This window comes from Nyctereutes procyonoides, unplaced genomic scaffold (genome assembly GCF_905146905.1).
Source record: "Nyctereutes procyonoides isolate TBG_1078 unplaced genomic scaffold, NYPRO_anot_genome, whole genome shotgun sequence".
Classification (NCBI taxonomy): Eukaryota; Metazoa; Chordata; class Mammalia; order Carnivora; family Canidae; genus Nyctereutes; species Nyctereutes procyonoides.
Window position 1 is genome coordinate 37,946,743 of NW_026575030.1, and position 16,350 is coordinate 37,963,092.

Here is a 16,350-nt window from a genome sequence, read left to right on the forward strand (position 1 = left end):
TTTATGCATTACCATCTTATATCTTCATGAAAATGAGGATACTCTTAATATCTCAGTTTACACATGAAGAATCTAAGACCCAAAGAAACTAAAATTCAGTCTTACTCCATAATTGGAACTCTTCCACCAAGATGAATTGCTTCTTCCTAAAGAAATGTTAAAAAATATTATTTTCAAAGGAAAATCTTTTATAATTTCAAGAGAAAGTGTTAAGGACACAAAGAGAAGAGGTACAGTCATAAATTGTGGGTATTTGACTTGACTTCAGCTTTTAAAGCATTTCTTCACATATGTAGGGACTCAGTGAAGTCTTGGATACTTGGGAGCAGCACCATACTTGAACAGTGAAGGTTTAGCACAAACTGCATAATTCTCTGGGAATTCTCATGGGTTAGCTGTAAGTATTGATCATCTCCTGTATTATTTGTATTGTTTTAAGGCCTCTTTTTTGCCCCTACAGTTTTTGCTCTCATAGGTGTGCTGACAACAATGACTGCATCTTTGGCCTGGCATCTTGTCCTTGCCCACACTGTAACCTCCCTCTGGGATATGTGTTCCAGGCTCCCTGAAGGTTAATATAGGCTGACTAGAATGTAGGAAGTCTTGCTCTGATCCTCCCTAAAGTGGTGCACAGAAAGCTCCACTTTAGGTAACTATTACCCATGACTGGGACACAGATGGTGCCATTTGAGGTAACTAGTAGAAATGACTGCACCAGTGGCATCACCTAGATAACTACCCTGTGACCTCACTCCCCCCTGCCCCTCATTTATAAAAGCTATGGCTTGAGGACTGGATGGGGAAAATAGGTGAGTAGTGTCTGGATTGCTTCTCTAATTCCCCCCTTTGGTAAGTTACCTTGATCAAACTGTGTGAACTGTCTGGAGTGGCTTGCATTTTTTGGTCTTAAAGTGACTCCTCAGTCTGGAAGACACATTTCTGACTCCTCCATCTTCTAACAACTCTTCTTGTTTTGTATCTTGAAAGTCCAATTTCATAAACTTTGAGAATTATATCTAAGCATATAATTAGTTAGTGAGCATGATGTTAAGTGTAAGGTATTTGTACTCCAAAAAAGCTAAAGAAACACAGGAGACAGCTACAGATTAAAGTAAATGAGGGAGGAAAACTGCTTAACCACTCCAGTCATTTTATGCAATTTACTGGCATTTAGTGTTTTAGTATAGTAGGAAAGAAAAAGTATTTTCCCTCTGCCTATCTTAGGTTTATTGGCTGGGGCTCTGTAAATTAGATTAACAAATGAAAAACAAGTTGATTAACATGTGCATTGCTCATACACACGGGAACACTCAAAGATGAGTAACTCAAGCGGTGGTTAGAATGGGTTCATGAAGTATCTTCACAAAAGAACAACACATTTTTGAGACGTGATAGGACAAGGGAAAAGTTTGAGCTCCTAGTGACAGACAAATTGAAGGAAGGCAAACACGTAGGAATGTAATGGCAGATTAGGGCTAGTTTGAATAAGGTTTGTTGTGGGTATTTCTCTGGTGCTCTCTCTGAGCTGATAAGGGTCCAGGGTTGGATCCCCCTATTAACATCTATTTTTCCTGTAAGAGAGGGCATAGAGGACATCTATGTCCTGTTTTTAAACAATTAGGGGAAGGGCAGAGAACTCCTTGTCTTCTGTTCAGAGTAATTCTTATGTCAAAAAGACATGTTTTGGGCTTGTATATTCTGTTACCTTTCATTATACATGGATGTGAGGTCCAGCTCTTAGGAAAGCATAACAACATTTTCTTCTGACTTTAATATTATTTTCTTTATAAACTTCTAAAATGTTGTGTGTAAAGGGGCTGGTCACATAAAATACTCAGAATATACAGAAACTAGTAGAGAAGGGTAACTTGATTTTAAGAGCTTTTAGAGAAGAATGCCTACCAGAAATAAGTGACTTTGGGTTCTTTTACTTGCTTCCAGGGTATTTAAGTTAGTGGTTCTCAAAAAGGCCTCTAAAGAAAAAGAGGAGGTATGATGGTGTCACTGGAGAGACCTCTTTCTTGACTGTCACAGTGTTTGGGGAAAGAGACTGGCAGCTAATATGGAATCAAATGAATAAAACAGTCCTGTCTACAACTGTCTGCAACTCTTCCATCTAACTTTATTTCCTTTAGCCTAATGCCTTTGGGAAACCATATCTTAAGCAGCAGATTTAGCTTTAAGGCTATAATCCTACACTTTGTGAAAGTAAAAAAGCCAATAATAATTTGTTTTCATGAGATTCATTTCCTTTTCTATCATCATGATTGAAGCAGTGGGGGAAATTGCCTGAACTCTAAAATAAGAGCTAAGAACTCTAGCTCTTACTCTTAATTATCCGGTAAAAATGGTATGAACTTGAGCTAGTTACTTTGTTTGTGTGTAAAAATGAGGATGATGCTAATGTCACTAGAAAAACAACTGAATTCATTAACAATGAGGACCTATATTTGAAAATGTAATGTCATGTTTCGCCAGATAAATTTATATTTAAATAATTTATGTACTACCCAGTAGTACCAATGCTCAGCAACCACTAAGACTGCATAACAATGAATAAGCCCAGTTATGTGTCAAACATCATGGACTCTTCCACTTTGTGAGAATTTTTCTGACTTATAAGTATGAAAGTTATGCTTATCGAGCAAGACAATAAATTAAGAATAAATGATGTAATTGTCTGATATGTGTTCCATAGTCCTTATTTTTAGCCTGAAGAAGGAATAAGCTTTTAAACTTTTCTATAACAATGATGTTTTTCATTGGGTTAATGATCTACAGACATGTTTGGCAATAAAAACAAGACCAATTGATTTCAAAACAACTCCAGCTTCAATTAACAGGATACTGGCTCCCCTAAGGCTTTGTCAAGGTCTCCATTTTATTAAAGCATTCCAGGACTATCAAAATTCAGGGAGCAAATGGTCAACTTGAGATAAATGTGTATATTTGATAGCAATCGATTGTGACTCAGATGCCCACCATCCTATAAGTCAGGGTCTTGGGTTCTTGTTCCAAATTTATCTCTACTTAGTTTTGTGAATTGGAGCAAGTACTTTAACTTTATTGGGTCTCAGTTTCCACAAATGTATAATTAAAAGTCAAAAGTCAAAAAAGCATTGAATGAATAATATAATAATGAATATATTGGTAACATATATCAAGCTCTAAGTATCTGTAGGCACTAGGCTAAGTGGTCTTGTTGCATTATCTCATTTAATTCTCTCAAGTAGAGATGTGAAGTAGTATTCTGACGTTTTACTGTAGTAAATGGCAGAGCAATCTCAGCCAGTGTCCTTAGTCACTACTCTAATCACTTCAGAATGTAACTACTAGCCCTGTACTGTATAAATTTAGTCTAATATACACTCATGCTTTAAGAGTAAAAAGATTTCTACAAATGCAAGTTATTATTTAAGGCACAAAGGCAGTAGTCTGTGAAATGGAGACTGCTAGTTCAAAAAGATTAATGCATTTGATGTAACCAAGTAAGTTGCTAGGTAAAGTTCATGAATTGTTAGTTATTCAATGGTAGAGAGATGAGGTAGGAAGAAATGAATAGGACAACTAGAGAAATGCCATTAATTGAATAGAATGGTCTTTCCTTCAGCTTGAGAAGAAACAGGGCTTTCTGAGAATTAGAATGCAACATGACTTGCATTTTCTTTGGGTACGTGCAAGTATTTCATCCTATGTGTGATCAAAATTTCTATTAGCATTCTCACCACATCTGTAAATATAGCTTTGCTGGTATTCCACACTCCTACAGATATCATGAAGAGCACTCCAGACCAGAAGGCCAAGAATGAAAGAAGGTAGACCTAAGGTCCAGAAGGTTGTCATAGTGCAACTAGTCATCATCCACAAAACATTCCTATAGGCTATGTCCTAAACCAAGGTATATTTTTCTTTGAAGTCCAATTTAACTATAAAGTACACAAATTTCTAACTAGTAATTAAAAACTTGGTATATGATATTTCTTATGTCAACTCTCTGGCCCTCTAATTTTTGTGAACTGAAAATATACCTGAAGGATCAAATTCCCCAAGTTCATTATAGGATTGTATAGGATTGTCTTTCATGGCTGAGCAGTCTGTATGTGCCATCAGATGTGGAAAGTTTCATGATCTTCTTTGTTTGAGAACTCCATGGACCATTTAAGCTCCATCTCCTACCATACCCAGAGCCATATCCTTGCGAGGCAGTGTCAAACAAAATCCCAGCTCCATTTATCTGAAGCTCTGTATATAGCACCACCGCCTTAGACCTCAGGATCAAACCACAGAACAGTAATTCTTTATCTTTTTAAAGTCATAGATACTTTTTAAAACCTATTTGGAAATCCTGAACCATACCCCTTCTCCCAAAATGCACACAAATATATATACACACAATATAGTCTTTCATTTCATGCTGTGTGGGGACTCACTGAAGCTAATCCAAAGACCTAAATCAAGAAAAACGTGTCTTAGAAGCTCTTAGGTCTTCCCAATCCTAATGTTCTGCTGAGAACCTAGAGACATTATGGACATAAATAATATTCCCTGGAAAATAGAAATAAAATGTTTCTAATATTTCCCACTCTTCAAATATAATCGATTCTCATTATTCATAGTTTTTATGTTGTATAAAGTCACCTTGAACACTGAATAAGCAAATATTGAAAGAAACACAGGATTAGGTTCCTGTGAGCCTCTGGTCACAACATTTTCACCAACCAGTCATTACATAACCTTGTTTCATGTCTATTTCTGTTTAAAGATAACTTATTTAAGATATATTGTTTATTCATTAACATTGAGATTGAATTCAGTCAACAGTACTCTAACTCCTGCCTGAACAAAGCCTACCTATCTATCACTGTTTTATCTATAAGGTACATCTCAGCTTTCTTGTATTGAAGAATACTACATAGAACCTCTGCACCACAAAACATGGCCATTTTCAGCAGTGAAATCACTAACAAAAATGAGGGAAATGAGAAAAGTGGGTACCAAATAGGTCATGAAGAGGACACTTTAGAGTATGAGAGTTGAAATCAGAAGGCAGACCATTGCCTTATCACCTCAGCTGGGAACCTGAGCGGCAGGCTGCTTAAATTTTTCACAGCTCTACACCTGAATGCAAAGGACTGTGACAGTGCCATGAATATATATTCTGAGGTTACAAACAAGTTGTAGCAAACTACAGGAATTCACAAATACAGAATGCACAGTTAATGGGGATTGACTGTACATTCTCCCCACCAGTTTCTTACTATTCTTTTCCTATGGGCCTCTAAACATCCTACCTCCTAATGTTAACATCCGTAATTTCCAACTTTTAAACCTTCCAGTGCACTCTTTTCACACATTCTGAGCTAGTATTTTACCAATAGTCATGCAATAGGCCCCCAAATTTGGCCCAATGGACCCCTATGTCAGTGAACCCCGTAACCTAGAGAATGCCAGTCCTGTTCCCTTCAATTGCTTATACTTGGCACCACCAAGCATGATAGTGTATAAATGAGACTGAATTTTTACAGGACTAAAGCCCATACTTTTATATTTTTACAGAAAAGTTTAAATATCACCTATATAGAAATATTTTAAAGGAATGTGAAAACCTATGAAAGTCAAACTAAGTGAAAAGCTAGTATATAAGACAGAGGCACAGGCTACATTGTTCAGTTTTACGTGTGTCCCCTCCTTTATTGATAGTGCATTTTTCTACTTAATACTGTTAACAGTATCATGATTGCATGTAAAGAATCTGGGTTTTTCAAAAGTGAAGTAAAATGTATTTTCTTACAGTTTCTATAGTGATATGATTGTGACAATCATAGTCCCCAGTGCGTAAATCTCAGTAAGTAGAAGGAAGCTTTAAAATATAGTTACATTTTCTTGTTTTCCTTTTTCAAAGTAACATCTTATTCTTCCATTCAAATATAGGAAAATCTATGGTCCTAAAAGAAGCCAGTGTTCCTTTGTTTCTTTTGAGCTGCCAGAAAAATTTTGTAATAGGCCCTTGTAGTAGAATAGACTCTTGCAGTAGATCTTTATACTAAAATATCATAGATCACAAAGAATTTGAGCCTTAGCAGAGATGAAAACTCACCATTGTGGCATGTATAGTGACAATGTGGCAAGATACAACTCAGAATTCCAGGCCACGCATTAACAGAGAACCTATAGATGCTGATGCTGGCTCTGCTTTTGGCTTCATACCCTGCAAAGTAGAAGGGTAAACCAGAACCTATAGTTATCAAGGAGAAAACCTCATGGCCTTCTTGATGAGCTTTGCAGTAAGTTAAAAATACTTAGTGCTATGCCAATGAATATAAGGATTAGAATATATTCTATTTTTCTAAGCAATCAAGGTAAGAAACATTTAAATTTATACTGATTTTTTTTTCTTGGTGGCTACATGCTTGGTTTTGATTTCATGATCACTGATTCTTTTCAGGGCCAATTAACAAGTTTTGAGTAATATGAGCTCCACCTGGGGACAGCTGGGTGGCTCCAGGAGTTCCAGGATGGAATTCCATGTGAGGCTCCCTGCCTGGAGCCTGCTCCTCCCTCTGCCTCTGTCTCTGCCTCTCTCTGTGTGTCTCTCATGAATAAATAAATACAATCTTTTTTTAAAATACATAAAAATATGAGCTCTACCTTGTGCAAGAGTTAGTGAGAGATGAAGTCATTTACAAAGACTTCAAAGTATTTGCAGTGTAGAGCTGTGATGTCCAATACAGTACCCTGTACCCATAGGTGACTATTTAAGTTTAAATCTAATGAGATTAAAAATTCACCTCCTCTGTTGAACTAATTGCATGTCAGGTGCTCATTAAGCAAATGTCACTAGTTGCTACCATATTGGACTGTGCAGATTTCCAGCATCACAGATATTTCTCATGGACTGTGCTGATCTAGGGTAATGCTCATTCACAACAAGTTAAAAGGAAATGGTAAATTTAGAATTTGGTTAGGACATAGTAAATAATTCCTAAAATCAACAATATTGTTCTCAGTTAGTGGAATGTGTGGGGGGGAAAAGGACATGACTTTAAGTCAAACTAGACCTTCCATCTTCCCTTTCTCCCTTCCTTCCTTATGCTCTAAAGAGTTCTCTGGATCCTTTACATGGATGTGTGGGGAAGAGAGAGGGGAGTTTGGAGTCTCTCTATTAGGACAGAATGAAGTTCAATGGGAACTGATTCTAAACACTTTCTGTTACTCCTAAGAGGTGTTTGGATTCACCTACCTGCACAGTCTCTCTGACTGATCCCTCTCTGTTTACCTGACCTAGTGAAACTGGCCTTTTTGATTTTTGAAATGATTTTACACAAAGAGATCCTATCCTTTTCAATTGCTAATTATTCTCTTTCTTGGCTTACAACTTATTTTCTCATACCAGCCTTCAATTTGTATCTGTGCCACACTTCAGGCCTCCCCAGGTATATTAAGCTATTAATTATGCACATAATTAATGTTCAGAAAAATATTTTACCATAGCACCAAGCAGAGTACTCAACACATGGTAGTTCAAAAAGTACCAAATACTCTTACAAAGTGGAATGATAACTGACCGTCCTCAAAGTGTGATTAAAACATCCAACATTACAGGTTTGTTGAAAATACAAAGTGCAATCCAACTTCTTACTATTAAAAGGTAATGGTCTCTCCAGATCAATTTTAAATTATCATGGTGAATTTTGTGCTATAATTTCTGACCGTACAAAACTATCTTTAAAAAAATGGCATGCAAGAAAATATTCATTTTCTGCTTGATAATTATCCTGTCTTTCTTCACAACTACTTTCTTCAGACTCCTCCCCAATTTGTATCATTGACAGGCATTAAGTCTCCTTGTGTGTATGGTAATTGCTCAACTCTGTGGCTTAACAAAAGCTTCAAAGTTATGCCAAATTATATGTATTTTAAATTAAATGCTTGTATTTGTTACTGTTTTGTCTTAATATCTGGAAACTTTTATCATCGTTAAATTTGCCTTGAGTATCTTTAATAATATTAATCTCAGTAACAATTCTTTTATATTTTTTTCCACAAGTCAGACAATAGTATTCATTCACTAAGTATAACTGCCCATTCATTTGGTACAGACATCCTCCAGATTCAGGGATTCAGTTATTCACAGTTCTAGACATTTGCTGTGCCAAGAACTGTCAAATACACAACTTTGTTTTACTGCTTGCTCCTGCTCTGGCAGCTACTACCATCTGTAGTTTATTTTGCCTTCCTGTTAAAAGTAAATTTATAAAGCATTTAAAGGCATTAAAGACAGATAAGCATCCAATGGAGTCTTTCAGGAAATAAGAGAAAATTTTCAAAATAGATGTACTTTCATACAATGTTGGTGGGAATGGAACTTGCTTTTTTTCCAAGAGCGTTTTTCTCCAAGTGCACTGAAAGCCCATTTTAAAAAGTATTTGGGATTTTGTTTTTATTTGTTTTTTAACAAAAAAAGATAGTCATTGGGGAAATACTGCTTTGAATGACTAAATCAAGGACTTTCCCCACTTGACAGGATTAATGCCCACTAATTCCAGGTTTAAGAAGCAATACCTATTGATTGGATCATTGTCTTACTTTTCTTATGTTCCTAAGATGGTTCACTCTCCTACAATAGAGGATTTGTTTATTCTTAATATCCATCCCCAAGAAATGTATCCTTAAACACTTTACACTATTTGAAAACTGGGAAATAAGGTGGAACACTTGAGTTTCTTTGGCAAAGTCTGCACAAATATCTGCTGAGCATAATGTAATTAGCAATTTCTTTGCATACACTGGATCCATTGTCTACAATTTGAACCTAGCAGCTGAAGTTGTGGCAATTTAGATCTACTATACCTGAGAAGTTTACCAGCATTATAAATCAAGGATAACCACCTAGTTTTATAGATCCTGACTGTTCATATTAGATTCTGGAAGCAGTCCTTCCTAATAACCAAAACTTGAATAAACCATTCAGGAAGATACCCTACTCATTGATCTGTTCAAAGAGCACTTATGATGATGCGCTTTGATGATAGCTCAGATGTTTACCTTTATCATTCCTAGAAAGATAGTCTTTTGTAATTAGTATCATAGTTTCAGATATGACTTTATTTTTTAAAGCACTCCTCTCCTTTTTAATCTCCCAAATGATAACAGATTCATATTAAAACATCTGCCCAATAACTGTTTCTTGTTTCATTACATGCTTTAAAAGATTTATCAGATCAGTCTTTTATGTGTAAATTAAGTTGGTTTGGGGCATAGCTATTCCATCATTAATCCAAACTTGCAGCAAAATCTGGCCATAATGAAATGATTGTTTAAAAGTTATATTGACCTTCCCTCAGTCTTGGATGTTAACCAACATCGATTAGCAAACAAAACTATACTAACTCAACATAGGCCACTAATCATTACTGCTACTCAAGAACCCTCACTTATCAGTAGCATCCTACTAATCAGTTGCTGATTTCCAGTAGCGCTGGTTCTGGACCAGCTCCTCTTTACTCACCTTTTAATATTTTACCTTAATTGCTTGATATATATATATATATATATATATATATACACACACACACACACACACACACACACACACCTACCTATACCTTTAAAATGAGAGGAATGCACATCCTCAAGTCCTAACATTTATTTTTTTACCTAGATGTTTTATTTTCATCATTCAACTTACTATGAATATTACTTTGGTTGCTAAAAAAGAGAAAAGCAGCTTGGTCATGACACTTAATGGGTTGTGTTCCTAATTATGGTTTCAAATTAATGATACGAAGTTATATTTATTGCTTTGATAAATTGCCCTCAAATATGTTTAATAAACTGTTAAAACTGTTTTATAAACAATAACCCCCTCCCGTTTTCTTAAGAAACAATGAGGGTATTTTTGTCTTATGTTGACTTAATGTAGTTACCTTTTTGTTTGTTTATTGGCCACTGGAAATTTCTACCTAACTTTTAAAAAAATTATTGCATCTTGTATATTTTAAGACTCAATGTAAGCTGCTTTAAATTATTTAAACAAAGCAAAATATCAAGGAAAACCTAATTTCTTAATTTTTATTTTCATATGCCTATAAGTTATCTTCTCTCTGGCAAGGGTAGAGGGCATGGATAATAACAAAACTCTTGATTATAAGATTATGAACATTAATATTGTACTAAAGTATTTATATTAAAATTATTTTTAACTGCAATGTTCCGGTATAATAGCAAGAGCAACCATTTATACATCAATGGAGTGTAAAAAAAAAAAAGATAAAATTATAATCCAAGAATGCCACAAAGGCTAGTAGCCCCAAGTTATATAGCAAATTGTAAATAGAAAAATCTTAGAGACAATTACGACATTTTTCATTTTAAATTTATTTCCATGTGCTAATATGTGAAAAAGTATTTCTCCCATATATATAACGATGGAATACAGTCAACTTTGGGTTCATCTTACTGCTGCAGTTGAAGTTTCCTGTTGAGAATATAGGAAGTCTAGAGAAGGGAATATACCCTGCATTAGACACGTAATAGTTCTTCACATAATTACCCTGATGTGTGAGATTTTGGACTACACATTGGCATAAAACCAATAATTGATATACTCTCAACTCTTTGCAAAGTAAATAGTAATTGGCCCAGACAGCTGTGTGCTTACAGATGTCAATATCAATACAACCTCACTGTGCATATAAAGAAAGAAAGGGAATCTGTGTCTATGTATGTTTGTGTGAGCTTGTATGTGTGTGCAGTGACTTTTTGAGAAGCAGACAGCCAACATAGGAAAAGCACTGGACAAGGAGCTTGTGTTTTCACGTTTTCTATTTTGAGTTTCATTGACTAGATTTTGTGACCTTGGATAAATAATTCAATAACCCTGTTTCAGCCCTAATTTTCTTCTCTATCAAGCTTTGTCCATTTCAAGCGGTATTTTGTGAATATAAAATAATGTGTGGAAAAATTTATACAGAGGGGAATTTTTAAATCATTTATCTTCCTTTCAGTATTAAAAATGGAATGTTAGAGATAAACAAAACTTAGGGAAGTACTTATAGCATGTGAGCTTATGGAGAGACCCAGAAGTTAAATGACTTGACCAAGGTAAAAATACTCAGTTAAGGAACTCATGGTTTTCAGATCTAGAGCTGTTTTAGTATTACAATTCTTACTTTTTTTTTTTTCCAGTTGAGTGGATCTTTTGCTCAGACCAGAGGAAAAAAAATCCAAAAAAACAAAACAAACAAACAAAAAAAAAAACAACCAAACAAAACCCAACTAATTACTTCCCCCTATGATTCATAGATCTATACTAGAAGGAATAGAAATAAATTTCTGCTCATTATGTTATTTGATGCTTTTATCTTTTGTTTATTAAGTATCTCATGAAAGCTTATAACAAGAAAAAGATATATCTGCCTTGTTTCAGCTAATAATTAAGTGATAAAAATGTACCTAGAAGAAGTAAAAAAGGAAAGAAACTCAGATAAACTATAGATTAAACAATGAAATCTCAATCAAGACTTAATTTGTCATGCTCTCTCTTCAAATACCTTAGGAGATAGAGGGTGATTCATAAAATTGGAAGTTCTGTTTTTGAAAATTATTTTTCGGATCTATGTCAATCTCAGTAATGACTAAGTAACTCTTATTTTGAAGACTTAATGGCATTTTAAAAATAATTATCTGATTAAAATGATAATATAATCCTTGTAAAATAAATCAGAAGAATCTAAACTGCATCGATTTCCATTAATCTAGCCAAACTCTCTTTAGAACCTGCCGTGTTACATACTATTATATATTTGGCTACAGTTTTTTATGGCTGCAAAGGCAAACCAGAGAAATATCCTATACCCTGGGAACTCATACCTTATTGTGAGAGGGGGGGAAAAGAATATGAGACACACCACAATGTAAAAAGTATTAAATACTTAAGAAACCATCAAACGAGTTTGATGCCTAGATAGGAGGATCATGCCTGTAGTTGGTACCATAACAAAGGTGCAGTGGCAGGAAAGTCCATATGATGGGATGGAAAACAGAGTATATAAAAAAACAACCAGGAGGAAATAACTATTTTCCCATTTCTTCTGTGGACCTGACCCCCCACATTTATCTTGTTTGAATGTTGTTACCTAGTCTCATTCCTTACCATGAGAGCAGCATGAATTGGTTAAATTGGCAAGTAAGAAATTCAATTATCATTTGATTATATACCAAAAAAAGTATAGAAAATCCTTTTAAACTTTATTAGAATATGTACTTTAGAAACACAGCAACCAAAATTTGTAGAGTTTGATTACTTAAGAAGAAGAAGGAAAAAATGGCAATTTGACCATGGCCAAAACAGGAAAGCAAAGGATAAAGTATGTTTTCTGCACCAATATGCAGTTTTAGCCTTACTTCTCTAACAGTAGCTTGCATCTCACAGTAGAGATTAAATAGGTATGGAAAAGAAGACTTAAAAAGTGGCTGTACAAATTGCTAGAACTGAAAAAAAGCAACATCAGAAATGTTGCAACCCCAGAATGATTTTGTACCTATTTCCTACTTTTTTTTATCACTTAATTATTGGCTGAAATAGGTAGGAAATATACCTATTTCCTACATTTGAATCTAGTTAGGATCCAAACCCAGCTATAGTGTAGACTTCTTTCTGAAAAATAAGGCACTTCTGCAGGACAACCAGTGCTGATGCTGCTCTGAGACACATGAAGAAAAGAGATATGAACATATCATTACAGCTCAAACTATTTCACATTTTTCACCTGGGTTTATGCTGGGAAACTTGGGAGACTAGGTTTATTTCCAGTTTCATTTGCCTTTTGTAACAGAACAACATGTTTTTCTGTATTTTAAGTAATAAAAAAATAACGGTAGGGGTGCCTGGGCAATGCAGGTAGTTAAGGGGCTGACTCTTGGTTTCAGCTCAGGTCATGTCCTCAGGGTCATGGGCTCTGTGCTGAGACTGCTTAAGTCTCTCTCTCTCTCTCTCTCTCCCCCCCTCCCCCCTCCCTCCCCCCCCATGTGCTCCCTCACATGCTTGCTCTCTCTCAAATACATAAATATATCTTAAAAACATAACTATAGCAGTTTTTCACTTAAGTAAGATGTCCCACCTGGCTAGATTGAAACACTGAAAACAAAGTGTGAGCACAAAAGTGTGTAACTCCAAACATCCCCAAAGAATGACTGAGAATGATCTTTAACAAACTAGAAGGGGGTATACTAGGTCCTGATTTCAGTCAGTGGTTCGTTTTTACAAAGTCCTTTGAGGGCAACTGTACCTTGTTTACAGTTACACTCCCTAAGCCTATTATTGTACCTGGAACCCCATCAAACACTTAAATATTTATTGAATGAATGTATGATTAAATGAACAAATAAATGAAATTTAAAATGTGTAATAATTGGTAAACAATGAAGCCATGGAATACTTCTCTCCACTGTCCAGTTCTCTTTCATGTGTCCCATGTTTGGGGGTCTGTATTGACATGTCCATTCCTCCTTTGTGGTTTTATTACCAATCAGAGCATATTATTACCTACCTTCCAAACCTGAGAATGACAATGTAACAATGCAACTCTGTCTCTCATTCCTATTCCTAAAGCTCTAAGAAATTTTTAAGACGGACGCTACTTTGGCCTCCTATATACTTTGGTTTGTAGGAAAGGATTAGCATTCTTTAGCCCTAGCAGGTGCAGTTTCCCCTGCAGTCCAAGGCAATTGAGGATAGGGGTGCTAAAGAGAGATGCGGAAGACAGGGTGATTTTTAGCAGGAAGAGTCTGTTTGGAATCTTTACTGAAAATTAAGCTTTACCACATCACAAATCTTTGTGTGGTCAAGAACCAAGGATGTCCACTTGAATACTTGATAAGAGGTTAGTAAAGGACGATTGGCAAAGGGAGGATTTAAGGAAACCAACACAGTATGGAGCAGTACTCAGGGGTGAGTAACAGTACAGAGTTGTTAACACCTAGGACTGAAGGAGCATCCTGTGAGGGTAGCTGTAACCGTATATAGCCTGACAGGATCTTGGGGCCTGTGGTAGAGGGACATAGACAACACCCAGTAACCTGAAAATGAAGGACCTTGTAAAATAAATAACTTCTCTTCCCACCCTCTGATCTTCCATCATTGACAAGAAGTCAGAGGGCGAGGAAGCCCTTAATAAGTCCATGGGGTCAGGCTCCCTCTGCAGAGTAGGGTGTGGAATTATAGATGATTGATTGATCCAGAAGGGCAAAAGTCGTCTCATTGAATAGTGCTTTCCAGAAATCTACCTCTACTCCCAAACTAGAGCCCCAGTAGTAATAAGAGAGAGATTCAGAGAAATATCACTCTTTTATGATGTGGATAATTCCATGATTTAAGAAAATATGACGTGCCAAATTTTGACTTCCATACGGATCTACTCACACTGCAAGAGAATTCACATAAAACTCCCTTACAAAGTGGTCCCCTAATGAACTTATAAAATGATATAAATGTTTTGGGGGTACATATAAAGTAATGCTCATGCAATTAACAGTCTCATGTGTATCAAAATATCTCCTAGGTTTTGACTGTATCACTATCACCTATGTTAGATGCCTTACTCCCAAAATAGTATAGTCTTCCTGCTGTTTTAGCTAAGTGCTTTGTTTATGGAAGTAAGTGTTCAAGCATTTATCCTTTTGTGTGTTGAGTCATATTGAGATGGAAAAGGGGAAATAAGAGAGGTGAATACTTGTCTCCTTGATATTGAGTTGTAGGCTAACTTTCCTACAATGTTAAAAACAAAATGGAAAATGCAGGGCATATGACTGATGTAAACCATCTCTAGGGCTTCAGTGACCTTCCTTCACTGAGAAAAGAGAAATGGAATAAAGGCCCAGGATGAGAGAGAACACTACTCCTTAAAACTGCTTAAAGGTTAGAGATTCTCAATGGTAAAAAAATGTTTTCCCTGCCCCTTTGTCATGCCTCCCCTTACAGTAATCCCATTTTGCTTTCAATGGTGCACATCTTTTTCAATTCCTCTTTTGTTTACTTCAAAAAACAGGATATTTCTTCTAAAAAGACAAGTAGACAGAAAGATGCTAAAAATGAGGATGGAGAACAGATGCCAAAACTGGAATTAGTACTCAGAAATTCCTAATGATGCTGTAATTCCCAGAGGGAAATATTTATTTATGTAAGGACATTCAGTTAATTATTTATAGAAGTAAAACTCGGGAAAATTCCACTCTCACTGTTTTGATCTACATACACTGTCCCTAGAGGCCTTGTCCTCTGCCATATGGGTTTTCCATTCTCAGAATCCAAAAATCCCTGTTTGCTCCTGAACTTGATATTGCCTTTTTTTAAAAATAAAATTTCTAATAATCATAACACTGATTTTTTTGTGTGTTTATAATTTTAAAGCTCGCTAATTTAAAGTTGATTATACTTTCTTTTAAAAAATAACTTTTCATACATACAGGAAAGGCGTAAATTTGAAATGTCTTCATAGAATTCAAAAGCCAGGATCAAGCATATGTGCTTGCCTGATCAACATCACCAGCTGAGGTGATACCATTCAGTTATCTGTGACTTAATGGCTCTCTTCTTTGGGCAGGCACACGCCCTGCTCCAAAAGAGGCCAAAGAAAGAGCCAGATAACTTCAAGCTTGGCAAATGGGAGTCAGGAGAAGAGGAAGGTTGAAGGTAATCATTTATTTAAAACACATGAAACTTGGAATTTTCTTCTTGCAATTAAAGAAGAGAGAGGAAGTGTTAAAATGTAGCAGATTTTTGATGGTAAAAGTATTCTAAAAATATCAAGTGTTTTATGGCAATATTTCCCAGAAAATTGCAGAGCTCCCAAGGCAGGAAAAGCACTGCCTGCATGAGTAGTTTCCACCTTTGTACACCCCATTTCTTTTTTTCTATGATTCTTTAAATCTCCATTTGAAAAATTATAATTTTATAATAGCCACTCAAGTAAAAAAGTATTAAGAGGAATCATTTAACGCTAATGACAATAATAGTTAAAGGTACAGATCACTCCCACTCATTCTCATATTTTAATTCAAGTGCTTTTATGGATCATACTGAAAATTCTTCATAAAAGAGTATGATTGGTAGTCATTACCTATTCAAAAGGAAATGTGAAAACATAATGGTCCAAACACTTTATTAAAAGAGATTTAGGCTGTAACAGAGACAAAACTTTACTGTGCCCTTCATATAACCAATAATCCCTAGTTCAATTTGCTGAAATAATATTTTATTAAAAAGATTTAGGCTTGTATGGAAGATATACACTTTATAGTATCCCTCATAACACCAATAATCCCTAGTTCAATCAACTTCAAGAGTTTTCA